Source organism: Orbicella faveolata, unplaced genomic scaffold (genome assembly GCF_042242905.1).
Source record: "Orbicella faveolata isolate gen_17 unplaced genomic scaffold, um_ofav_v1 contig_12, whole genome shotgun sequence".
NCBI classification, from domain to species: Eukaryota; Metazoa; Cnidaria; class Anthozoa; order Scleractinia; family Merulinidae; genus Orbicella; species Orbicella faveolata.
Genome location: NW_028301539.1, coordinates 7,149,163 through 7,162,500, shown reverse-complemented (window position 1 = coordinate 7,162,500; position 13,338 = coordinate 7,149,163). Strand labels below are relative to the sequence as shown.

Here is a 13,338-nt window from a genome sequence, read left to right as displayed (position 1 = left end):
TTCATGAAAGCATATACATTGCTGATGAAAACTTTAAATAAGCATAAAAGCAAATGACTTTTAATTAATTAAATTAGGAAAAAGGTAGACAGAGTTCCAGAGCTGTTATTCTTGGTTTGCACTGTCACACAAAAATTAATTCGAATTGACCATTCAGTGGATAAATTCAAGACATTGTGATGTTATAGGAGATAAATAAAGAAGACACCTTTCCAAGTTTTAGCTCTACAGGCTGTGCATCTTCCCAAGTTTCAGATATTTGTTGAAATATTTTGCCCAAATTTACAGAGCCCAGTATGAAACTGCCATGTTGGTGTACCTCCATTGTACACCAAAATTGCAGCAGGCAAATGTTGTAAACATCTGGAAGTTACTTTGGATATCTAGGTGGCTGATTAACTGAACTGAACAAGCAAACATCTAAATATTAAGCACTTTTCCTAATACTTTAACTTCTAAAAAGGCTAAAAGCCACGAGATAAGTAAATATTTTTTGACAAATGCTTTCGTAACTTCATTTTACACACCACCATAACACTGAAATTCAAAATGTGCTTGTTTCCAGACAAAGTAAGCTATTAAGGTGAAAAGTTGTTAACAGATATAAATTTACACCCCTCTTATGCCTGATGAGGATAAAAACTTTAACGGGTGACTCTTTAGTTTTGGATATTAGAAAATGATCATGTCACGTGCAAATGAAGACTATCCTTGAGGTCAGATTGGGTAAGATTTGAGTCCTAGATTGAATGGTTTTTTTAGCATGAACATCTCAATATTGATTTTATTTCAAACAAATTAGAACCTAGAAGTTCACTAAATAGCTTAATTATTTAAGTACCTGTATTACCTGTAAGGCTTATAAGCCAAGGGAAAACAGCAAGTTCAACTCCTTCTACATGTACATGAAGGAGTTGTTTGACTCAAGAAAATAGCTTTTAGCTTCTGAACTTATTAGCTTGCAAAGAAAGTCATGTCTGATAGCACAAAGCCTAGCAGTTCCTTGGGAAATTCTTTGAGGAAATTCAAACTACAGAAGTACTGTGAGAGATTAAATCTTTTGGGGCTAGCGAGAATGACTTTTAGGCAAGTACATGTACATCATAGTTACAGCTTACTAAGAGGATAGGCCAAAAAATTGGTTTTCATTTCTCCACACCCTGCTTATACTTAGTTATACTTTGCGAGATGGTGCAAACCGTTCCAGCAGAAGTGAAGAGCACTAATTGTATCTTCAAGTTAGATACAAAAATCTCCAACTTTACACAAGGGTACACCTATCTATTAACTTTTGATATTTTTCGGGGAGATATGGTAGAGATTTAGGAACTGAGTAAACAAAGGATATAATGATTAATTATAATGCTGTCTTTCTGCTTAAGGAGGCAATAAGAATGTCACCAAGCACAGGAGACAGTTTTGTTACATGATCAAAATTTCCATTACATTGAAAATGCATGCTCTTTTGTCAATGATCAAATCTACAGGTTCGTATGAATGTCCTAAATATAATGGGTGACACCTTAGAATGTCTGAAAAATTAACTACCCTGAAAATTGATGCTTGAAGTACAAACAGCCCTATGCATTTTAAGCTTGCTTGCCAATAGGAGAGGAGTGATGTGAGTAAACAATTGAAAATCTTTTATGTTGTACTTTCTGGTTGTGACTCCTACAAGTCAAAACTACAAAAGACAGAAATACCACTAACAGCTTACTTGTTAGGGGTTCAAGCAAAGTTTCCCAATAATGTATTCTTAAAACGCAGGAAACACTATTTTTTAAAGAACTACTTATTACAGTCAAACTCACAAAACCGTGAACACCTAAAATATGCCTGGAATGTTTATTGTGTAATAACCAATCACAAGTGAGATCTCAAACCACATAAACCACAGAACAAGGATGTATTGCATAGGTCATGGAACTATAAATTCATGTATAGTTTTGCTTTTCGCTTTGTCCCAGGATAAACACTCTGTCTTTATATATTACTGAAAATCCAAATAATTGCTATCCTTTTGTATCAAGAACCACATCCAGTATTTAGTTTGGGATTTTGAAAAACAAGAATCCCCCGACGCTTACAGTTACTCAAGTGAAGTGATGGTTAATTTGACACAGCTATAAATAGGGATGAATAAAAATTTAAAATTTTGGTGGTTTCGCTAACCTTGGTATCATCTTTGGTTAAACTAGCAACTCAGTTTGTTCTCCAATAACTGCAAAGGTACCATGCACTTCAATTGTACAATCTTATAACAGTGGTTGGCCTTTTTAGGGACAACACATTATAGTACATTGGCCAAAATACAAATAGTCCAAAAACGAAGAAGTCTAGAAAATTAATTTAACATAGCCTGCAATGATTACAGAATGATTAAGCCTTATTATTGTTTTAGTCAAGCAACACATACTTAGTATAAGCTTTTGCTGACAAGGATAGTACAAATCTGGAACGATATTCCCACAACTCTGGTTACCGTTGTACTATCTAGTGAAGCCACAACCTGCATGCCTCTTGTACGATTTGTTTGTCAAATAGAACCAATAAATTGTATCCATTTTAGCATTCTGCAAACAGAATATAAATGGACATAAATAAATAACCAAATTAATTATTCAAAATTATTCCATTAAATTACTGTAACTAACATAATAGCCACCTAATTTGTTATAAACTAAAACTAGATTCTAACCTGGGACCTACAGAAATTTGATTACCTATGATATTTTGAACTTTAACACCCAACATTTAAGTACATTGTATATGGGAGTAGACTCTTTTTCCTTTATGTTCTAAAGATACTAATTTATGCACTGCATCATTTACTCTGTACTGATGATACTGCTTACAAAATTCCAACAGTTTAGCTGTTCTACATATTTAAATGATTCTGTGGTTATTTTATGAAAGGCCCTGTACGGTCGCATATTCCTCGATGGCCTATGCAATTTAGTAATGTACAAAGATGTTCCGATTTCACTTCCACTTTGCTGGCAATCAAATTGAAAACGCAGACTGTGGACTGCAAACCGGGGTAAAATGCAGACTGAGAGTAAAATGCAGACTGCAGACTACAGACTTCATAAGTACATATCGTTTTATAATAATAGTATCAGGCGCTGGTCTTAAACATGATTATTCAGGCTAATTGCAGTGAAAGACTGTACTCCGGTCAGCTGAGTCGCGCTCCGGTTAGACTGAATATCACTCCAGTTGGCCTGGATATCACTTAGGTTAGCCTCCAGTTAGCCTGTTTTCGCTTAGGACTCAATGGTCAGTCTACATTTTAGTCTGTAGTTTGCAGTCCGCAGTCTGCGTTTTACACTGACCGAATCAAAAATCTAGTGTAAAATAAGCTTCCTTACACTGTAACATTGTAATCAACCCTAAAGCCTACCACTATCAACAATGAAAAATATCAGATGGCTTACCTCTTAATCTTTTCAAGAAAGTACCTATTCTTGTGTCAAAATTTCATGGCGTTCAACTTCGAATTTTTCTGTTGCGGATCTTGTTAGACCTTTCGTGAACACGTTGCTTATGATCTGACATGTTTATAACTGAGCGTTAATTTTTCCGATACCTAATAAAAAGGAAAAATCACTTGAAACCTAAAAACTCTGATCAAAATGGTTAAATCCGACGTGTTTTGCAGGGTTATATGCTTGCCACGAGCGGCGAATTAATGTCTTGTTCCCAGTGTTCCTCGGCCTCTCTCGAAAGGGGAAACTCCGCTGAGTGCAGGCGCAGGGCTACGTGAACGGCGACCCAACATGGGACGATTTGTGCAACGAACGTTCGAAGAGATCTAGATAGAAAAAACTCGCGGGGGGAGGGGGAAGGGGTGGCCTCTTAAGTTCCCCTGAAATCTGCCCATGAATTAAGGCTCAATTTTCGTTTTCATTATCACATCACCCAGACTGCGAGCAGTCTCTCTCGTCCTCGAAAATCCATGGGGAAGAACGCAAAACAAGTAAGCGCGCGAGCGTGACTCATGACTGTGAGCGTGACGTGCGAGCAACGATGCCGCGAGCCGCTAGTAGCGCGGACATCGGAAGACGGCTGCTAGCGGCTCGCGGCATTGCCATTCGTCGCTCGCACGTCACGCTCACAGTCACGCTCGCACGCTTACTTGTTTTGCGTTCTTTCCCACGGTTTTCGGTATAGCATGCGTGGGGCCGCACACACGAGGAATGTGTTCAATACAGAAAAACCCTTTCTCTGTTCTTCTCAGACGTTGATTTATTTGGTGCATACAGTTCAGCCCAATAGCCCTCTAAGTTTAATGTTTAGCTTTTTTTATTTGCATTACAATGTAATCCAACGCGGATGCCATGCAAGTTGGATTATAAACAATTTATTGGCTGAGGTTTTTGTGATATCCGGAATAATCAAGGTGGAGGTAAGTAAAGCTGATGACACTAACCGAGCCCTTCATTATTTCGGATATCACCGAATCTAATAATTGTTTTCTTATACATTGATTTAAAGAAAATAACGACAAACGCATTATCGCACCGAACACAGTTTATTTTCGACAAGCCATGTTCTTACTTCGCTGTCCGTGAACTTGACGTTACTCTTGAAAATCATGGATGGCGCGCGCAACCTACAGATTATTCACTAATCTGCCAGCAGATTAGTGAATAATCTGTAGGTTGCGCTGTTTCCCAGAATTAACTGTAGTTTTTTTTTTAGCCAATGAGAAGACAGATGGTGACTACAATGTATAATGATTTTAACTATTAACAACATCCAATTAAATAACTGAGGAGCTCCGCTTTTAGGCCAGGCTAAATCTATATATTAAAAGTGTTGTGTTCCACATTCCTAGTCTGTAGTTAATGTTCGTTGCTTATGTACTCTCTGACAATTGCAATGCGTGAATATGTCACACATACATGTGTGACATCCCCACAATGAGAATCAATTCATCTCAAACATAACACTAAGGCCTTTGAAAACAAAACAATCTCTCACCAGTGGCCCTAAAAATGACGTTGTTGATTACTGCAACAATTCCAGATGCATAGAAACAACCAGCTAGTACTGGACAAATGTATGCAAAGGCATACCTATTTTTGATAGAAGTTATAAGTAAATATGAGTCTATAGCGCCAATTTGATTGAAAATGATGAGAACATTTCTGAGGTGAGTGTATGGACACAAATTAGGATCGAGCCTTAAGTTATCTTTAAGTGAAACTGACCAATAAATGAGATTTCCAAAAAAAAGATATAAGGTTGACAAATCGCGAGCCAACTGCCGCTATCGCTAGGATAACCTATAAATTTAAGGTGGCCGCACACAGTTTTCGCGCGCGCATTTGCTGATGCAATTCAGCGCGCGCACAAGGATTGCAAAAAACAAACATGCCGTCAATAGAGCGATCATTTTATTTACTCAACACCCGCAGTATCTGTGCTATTTTTCTCTATAATTGAACGCAGTGTATTGGTGGCTTTGGTCTTTTATCACAAATATATGTTAGAAAAGGTATAGATGCAAGGAACTCAGCAATTCTCAGCTTTTTCTTTGTTACCGAAAGAACCCAGTTAAATGCAGCGTATGCGTAGTAAAAAAATTGCGATTGAATGAAAATTTGCACTCTGGAAATACGCCTATTTCTCGAGAACCATTCGTTAGAATTTCACGAAATTTGGCACGAAAATACTTTAGGAAATAAGTAACTGGCGTATTGAAAATAATTGAACTTTAACAAAGGAAACTCTAGATATTCCAGTAAACCTTCAACAAGGGATAATTAAAGATCTCTCTGTTAAATCATTAGCAAAATGGTGTTAACTTGTGAGGATCGTTACAAGCTTGTTGCATGCAAATTATAAAGAAAATCTAATGACTAGATTTTCCACAAATAAACAAACCCGATTTTAAAGGCCTGTTTATTTTTACTCGTGTTGCCATGGCAACGGCATAGCCATAGGCGTACGGGCACCTTCGGACTTGGGGCGACGGTGACTTTCTTGCCCGAAATATTTACATAATTTCCGTGGCTGAGGAGGTTGCATTGAGGTTGATTTTCATTAATAAAGGGAACGTTTCTGTGGAGATTTTGGGGAACATCCTATGAATGAGGAGCAGGAGAGAAAATGCAAAATTATTAAGGCATCAAGGAAAAATTTCAGACCCCCTCCCTGAAAGGCTCTCTTAAATAACAAATATCATGGCCCACATGAACGGAACTGCTAAGAAAAGTACATCTTCTCTTTTCCTTGGCCTACAGAGAAGCTTCTACCATTTCAAGTTATCTAAGTTATTACCAAATAGAGCGTTTCCTCAGGAAAATTAGTATATCGGGGCATGTACTCTCGAGTTCCCATGAACTCTGCCTTTCTCTTTGATCCAGACCGTTGCGGAGTGCGTAAGGATAGTTCAGCAATTTATAAACCTTCAGTGATACCAACTGAGTTATGAATAGACCCTGTAGCTTAAACTACAGATCCACGTACTGTGAAAAGCCTGCGACAAACTGTTTTCCTTCCGTTGAAAATCAGAAAACACATGAGACTATCTCCACTGTAATTTTTAACCAAAATGTGTAACTTACATAATTATGCCTCTCATTTGAGGCTCGCAAATGTCGAGCAATGTATGGACGGCCCATGATTTACATTTTAATATCGGCATTACGTGTTGGTAGATGGCCCCGTGTGTTTGAAAAGCGTTACAGAGGGATTACATGAGATAGCATTGCGCCTGCGTGAACTCAGTCTTTAAAGCACTAGCCATGTGCATCGTAGGAAGTAAGTAACAGGGTGGGTCCAAGGGAGGGCATGTAATCCCTCTGTGTATGGTGACAAAGGTGGAATCCCAGTCGAACTTCAACTTCCGGTAAGTCTCTTTCAACTTCTGTATTCCACCTTGTCACCCACAGAGGGATCACATGAGACTTCAAAGACAGATGCACAGGCTAGTAGTAAGTAATTTCACACAAGTGAACATATTACTGCAAAAATTTATTGGCAAACATGTCTTCCACGATCTTTTTGTCATAGAATTTAGCAAAGGTGGATTGCGACTTCCATCCAGCCTTGTCAAGAATATCTGCTAATGGAACATCACTCACGACAGCTTTGCCTTAGAAGTTAAAGCTGACCTTGTGCTATGAGGCTTGAAAATGTTTACATCAATGCCTGAACTTTGTGATACAAACTTAACCCAACGACTGATCGTGTCTCTAGACACTGGACCGTACGGTGTAACATAACTTAGCAACAGTTGACTACATGAACGAGTCTCCCTTGCAAACTTTGTTCTAGTCAAATACTCCTTAAGAGTGGTCACAACACAAAGTCTTGGATCTGTAAATGATTTAAGTTCAATCACCATACCCTTGGACCCTGGTTTGGACTGTTTAACATGCTCTTGAAGCCTGAACACTATAGTGGAGCCAGAATCTATCATGCTGTCCACATTGAGCAGTGACTAGAGCTAGTAACATTGTGAGCTTCAGAGTTAAACTCTTGAGAGAAATCTCATTAACAGGGGACAAAGTCTATAAGTAATCAAGAACTTGGTTTATATCCCAAACTGCTGTATAACGAGGCATCGCTGGGCGAGATTCAAATACTCCCTTTAGAAACCTAATAACTAAAGGATGTTGCCCAACTGGGATACCATCTATTGAAGGGAGTATTGAAGAAAGTGCTGAGAGAGCAGTATTAAGGCTACTATAACTAAGACCATTGTTAAATAAAGTCAGTAGAAACTCTATGACTTGGGCTAAAGAGGGACGAACTGTACTAATCTGTTCTCTATGACAGAAGTCAAGCCATTTTTTGTAGTAGGATTGGTACTGTTTAGATGTGCCTTCCCTCCACGACTTGAGGATAATCTTGGTAGCTTCTGCAGAAATGCCTTGCTCCGTAAGGGATTCACCGATAACTTGCATGCAATTAGTTTCAGTTTGCCCTCCATGGAATGTGATTGACTGGGCTTGCTTGGAAGATACAATGTCCCTCTTGTCACTGGTAACAGTCTGGGCTTGTCGACCAAAAGACTCATCAGCTTTGGATACCAAGGTTGGGTGGGCCAGACTGGAACAATTATGATCCCTTCCCCTTCCTCCATTTCGATTTTCTTTAAACAACGAAGTATCAGGCTAAAGGAGGGAAAGCATAAAATTGTGCTTGAGACCAAGAGCAAGAGAAAGCATCCACAAATTGTGCCTTAGGGTCTGGCTTCCATGACACATAACGTGAAACTTCTCTGTTAATTCTAGATGCAAAAGATCAATGGATGGCATGCCATAGGTCTCAACAATGCCGTGGAAAATATTTTCATTGAGAGACCATTCTGTGTTATCATTAAATGTTCTAGATTCCCTATTAGCATCAACATTTTCTTTACCTGGTAATGAGATTGCTGTCACCCAGATATTTCTCTGGATGCAGGTCCAAATTTCACGTGCAATCTTACTACATTCCAAAGAATGAGTCCCACCCATGGCATTTATGTAAGAGACAGCAGTGGTGTTATCTATGTAGATGTTAATATGACAATTTGTCATTGAGTGGCAGAATGATTTCAAAGCAAAAAAAGCAGCAAGTGTTTCTAACTCATTGATGTGACAGTTAGACTCAGTTACAGTCCATCGACCTCCTGCTTTATCTCCCTTGCACACTGCCCCCACCCTTCTTTTGAGGCATCAGAATACATAGAGTGTAATGGATCCCCATGGGATATCCACTTAAACGAGCTCTCAACATTTTTGATCCACCATTTGAGGTCTGTAACTGACAATGTCATTACTGATTTGTAGTTTCACCTACTTTCTTTCAGAGCTTTGATTTTATCTATTTCTAGACTTCTATAGAAAAGCTGTGCATATTCAACACCAGGGAACATAGAAACCGTCAAACCTATCACTTCTGAGACATCATGAATTGAAACATGAGTTTTTGGCAATACAGCTAAACATTTCTGTTTCAGCTTTTCAGCTTTCTCTGGTGTTGGTCTCACTGTCACCGTGAGTGAGTTTAAGATAAAGCCCAAAAATGTTAACTCATGGCTGGGTACGAGAATTGATTTTTCTTGATTTAGAAGAAAACCCACTTTGGTGAACATAGGCACGCAAGGCGTGCAAGAGTTATTTTTTTGTGTGAAGCGTCGGAGATAGAAGCATTCATGGTACAGTAATGTTTGGTTAATTTGACAAGTTTTTATGGTTGCGATGTTACATCGGTCATGGTAAGATAGCTAAATAGTAAACCATAAAATGTTTGACTGAACAAACTACAGTAATCTGACACGTCTCCAGATTAATGTAGATGCCATCTTATTTTCTAACAGGAAATTTGATTCGTTCTTTGATACAACCCACACTGTAATTGGTGTGACACGCGCACATGCATAACTCCCTCACTCACCGATCACATAGCCCTTCTAACCCCCAAGAGGAATTTATGCTCAAAAATACTCAAGTTAATTTAGAGACTTTTTTGCATTTTATACGAGTCGTAAGTTTACCTTTTTACACAACACAACACAACACAACACAACATAACACAACAGAACTTCACCGAAAATAGAGAGAAAGAGAAAAAAAAACCTCTGACACGTTGAAAGTCTGATTTAATTAAATTGCACTTTAACTTGGTGCCGCGCAGTCTTCAAAGAACATTTAAATAGTTTTCATACTTTTTACCTTTAAAAATATCGGACTGAAATGAATGTCATCAAATAAAACTATTAAACTGCTACTGCAGAGACGTGAAAACCGTCCAGAAACGAAAGCTTCTTTTTTGTTTAATATCCTGGAAACAATAGCCGATAACTTGTAAGCTCTAATTGAATTTACTCCCATATGAAAAACAACAGTGTCGAGTTACCATTTGTAACTAAAAATAGCAAACATCTCGTGGGAACAAGTGGTGACGATTCGTCAGCTCTAATTGAATTTACTCCCTTGTGAAAAACAAAAGTGTCAAATTACCATTTGCAACTAAAAAGAGCAAACGTCTCGTGGGAACAAGTGGTGACGATTTGTCAGCTCTAATTGAATTAGCTCCTTGTGAAAAACAAAAGTATTAAGTTACCCTTTGTAACTAAAAATAAAAAATATCTTGTGTCATTTGCATACTACTAACTCATGAATTGCTTCAAAACTCAAGACTCATCTCGTTCATAACTAGCCACCATTACACTGAACATTATGCACTCTAAAACAACCCAATGTATGTATCTAACTCTCACACTCCGCTCCAAACTGGACTAAAAATCACCTACCGGCAACATACACGTCAGTCTTTATTTTTCAATTAAGTCCTTGTGTTTAATACAATAAAACGTCCAAGACTTCATATACCTCACTAAAGTTATTATGAACGAAAACAATTTCCTTTTTCTCCTAGTGCAATTCGTGCTGGCTATTAATGTGAAAAAGCGAAAACCCTGATAACATTGAAGAGAAAAGATTTAGTTTCATTTCAAACGTGTCTTCTCATTCCAGTGGTAAACAAGAACCATTATAATTGTAAAATCGTCACAGAATAATATCTTTTTGTTCTGTTGACCAAATTAATTGTAGTCTCTTCGCTTTTCACAGTGAAACTTGTCAATGGATGCTGACATTTGACTACACGCCCGAACACTTACTACGAACTCTGCAGCAATATTTAGGTTTCAATCCAACATGCAAACGATTTGAACCTGGTTGCAACCTCATCAAATTCCCAGAGTGCATTCCGCTCCCCTAAAATACAATTGTTGTTATCATTCAAATCTTAAACCTAGTAGAAGAGCGGCTGAGACTCATTTAATTGAAAACTTTATCTAATGGGAAAAGCTCACCCTTCATTGAATGCTCGTAGTTATATGCCAAACACTATGTTTCTTTGACTGATTATGCAATTGCAAATGTTTATCAAACCCGCCCACAAAATCCTCGCCTCAGAAGATGTCGAAATAAGCCCAATACATGAATAATTCCTCCTCTTTTATAGAAGAATAAATATGGCCGTCCTGAACTGTATCAGGATCAAATCTCCTCACATACTATTTACCTTCACAACAAGAAATTTAATTGGCTGTTTATAGTAGATCCAATCTGATTGGTGTGACATTCATACATCTCTCACTCACTCACCCATTGACCCGTAAGAGGTATTTTTTTTTACAAAAAAGTAACTCAAAAAGGTGGACAGTGTCCTGAACATTATTACTGCAGTCATCAAATGGGGGCCCTTGTAAGTATGAATCACCCATCAATGTAGCCCACATTTGTGTGTCCCATTTGCGTTAAGGTGGAGTAGACAGGCTTAAGCAATTTCGTAAAAAGTTGGGAAGCAAAAGCAAGACCATTAGGGAGGCAAGTAAACTGAAATAATTCCCCCTGCCAGGAGAACTTCAAATATTTTTGGCATTTCTCATTGATTGGAACCGAATAATATGCATCTTGCAAGTCTACAGATGCCATATAACATCCAGGTGTCATAAGCAAGATTGCTGAAGTTAAGCTTTCCATTTTAAAATGATGGTTGTTAATATATTGATTTAAGTTCTTCAAATTGAGAATGAGCCTATACCCTCCAGTCTTCTTTTTACGAAGAAATATAGTAGAGAGAAATTCTCCATGACAGTGCTGTGGTTTCACAATGACCCACTTTGTCAGAAGTTTGTCTAATTCTGAACTGATAATCTGTGATTCTTCCGAATTAAAAGCGATTTCCTTTGGGGGAAGCATTTGTACAGGAGGGCAGTCAACAAAATCAACATTAAAACCCTTGAGGGTATTCAGAATGTGCGGATCGGAAGTCAATTCTCTCTATTCAGGGAAATATAATTTCAATCCACCTGCCGTTTGTCCTGGTTCTACAAGACACAATTTTTGACTTACCTCAGGTAAGTCCTCAGAAGCTTTGTTTACTTGCTTTGACCCTTCGACTTGGGAAACTTGTCTGAATTCCGTGTGGCAGAACCGCGACTTGCGGTTTGTCGCCAGCCTAAAAAATGCTTCTGACTTCCTCTTGCTCGAAAAAATTTCCCTCTGCCACCAAACGATTGGCTTTTGTATCCAAAGTTCGAGTGGCTCGGGCCTTTATGACGAGTGACGGTGGAAGTAGTTACTTTCCGGCCAACACGGTTTACTTCAGAGGTATCCTTGACTTGCTTCGACAAGTCGTCTCCGAAGAGTTCAGCTGTCACTGTAGTGGACGCTGAGCAAAGGTGTTTGTAATCCGTGTGTAGGTCCGGTTTTATGAGCTCTTTCCTCCTATTATTAAGCTCGGTATTTGCATGTGCCAAAAGAGAAAGGCTGTCTATTGCCTCTTGGGCGAGCACTTTCCCGCCATTTATCTCATTAACTCGTTTCAAGATGGCGTCAGTGACGTTTGTACTTTTTGGAATTTCAAGTCTTGCGACCTGATGGTGGAGCTGAGGGTATCCCAAATCAGTTGGTTAACTCGAACTTTCGTTAAACCTTCACAGTTTTCCGGCTGCGGATATTTGTTTATCTTGTCTTGCAGCCGTTCTTCTAACATGCCGTCTCGCACGAGACGCCTCACAATTTTAGCGAGCTCTTTATGGATGGGAGGTCCCGTCTCCTCCGACTTCAGGTCATTTTGAACAGTTTTAAGGAAGTCTCCACCTGATTCGTCGACTTCATGTTGCTTTCCATTACCATGTTCTTTGGCATCAGACAAAAAGTCATTGACCGAGGCATCAACATCCATCTGCTCGCTCGGTGAAGACGACTTTCCCGCCTTCTGGCTGGGTTTGTCTTGTGAGGAGTTTGACAAGTTATTGTCGTTTAAGTCACCCTCGGTGACCTCCTCACACACATACCTCTCAACGGTTTGTGTTAGGGCCGTGGTCAACGACTCGGCCAGCCGGGAAAAGCCTTGTTCCATAGATTTTTGCAAAGCACTGATCTGAGCTCTTGCCATGTCTTCATCGTGTTGACGGAAGTCAATTATGACCTGTTTCCCGTCTTTGTCATTGCCGCGTCTCGAAAACTTGGAAGGTCTCTCTCCTGGTACCGGGTGCATCTCTACATGAATTTCTTTCGATGTTTTAGTAGGCGAATCAGGCGGCATTGTGTGTGGCAAAAACCAAGTTTTCGCAGGACAGGAGAGACAATCCGTTCACAACGAAGGCAACAACGCACTGAGTTCACACAGGCGCAATGCTATCTCATATGATCCCTCTATGGGTGACAAGGTGGAACTACAACTCCGCAACTGTTTTTTTGTTTTTTTTGTACCTTTGTGGTTGTTCACTATTAAGTAACCATATGTCCTCTCAGAGGGCTTTTGTTCTTCTTTGACATTCCAAAACATAAACCAGTCAGCCTTCAGATTATGACAGTTAAC

General features: G+C 39.0%; 1 long non-coding RNA gene and 2 pseudogenes across 1 annotated transcript; all 3 read right to left on the bottom strand.

The window, feature by feature from the left end:
• Window positions 1–1,831: 1,831 nt before the first annotated feature.
• On the bottom strand, window positions 1,832–3,683 carry LOC149116354 (uncharacterized). Its single transcript, XR_016205386.1, has 2 exons — window positions 3,438–3,683; window positions 1,832–2,573 (listed from the first exon to the last, which is right to left on the bottom strand). It is a non-coding gene; the product is annotated as an uncharacterized LOC149116354 (long non-coding RNA).
• A 3,407-nt stretch (window positions 3,684–7,090) lies between these two features.
• LOC149116353 (uncharacterized) lies at window positions 7,091–11,444 on the bottom strand (annotated as a pseudogene).
• A 414-nt stretch (window positions 11,445–11,858) lies between these two features.
• LOC149116352 (uncharacterized) lies at window positions 11,859–13,090 on the bottom strand (annotated as a pseudogene).
• Between the last annotated feature and the right edge of the window lie 248 nt (window positions 13,091–13,338).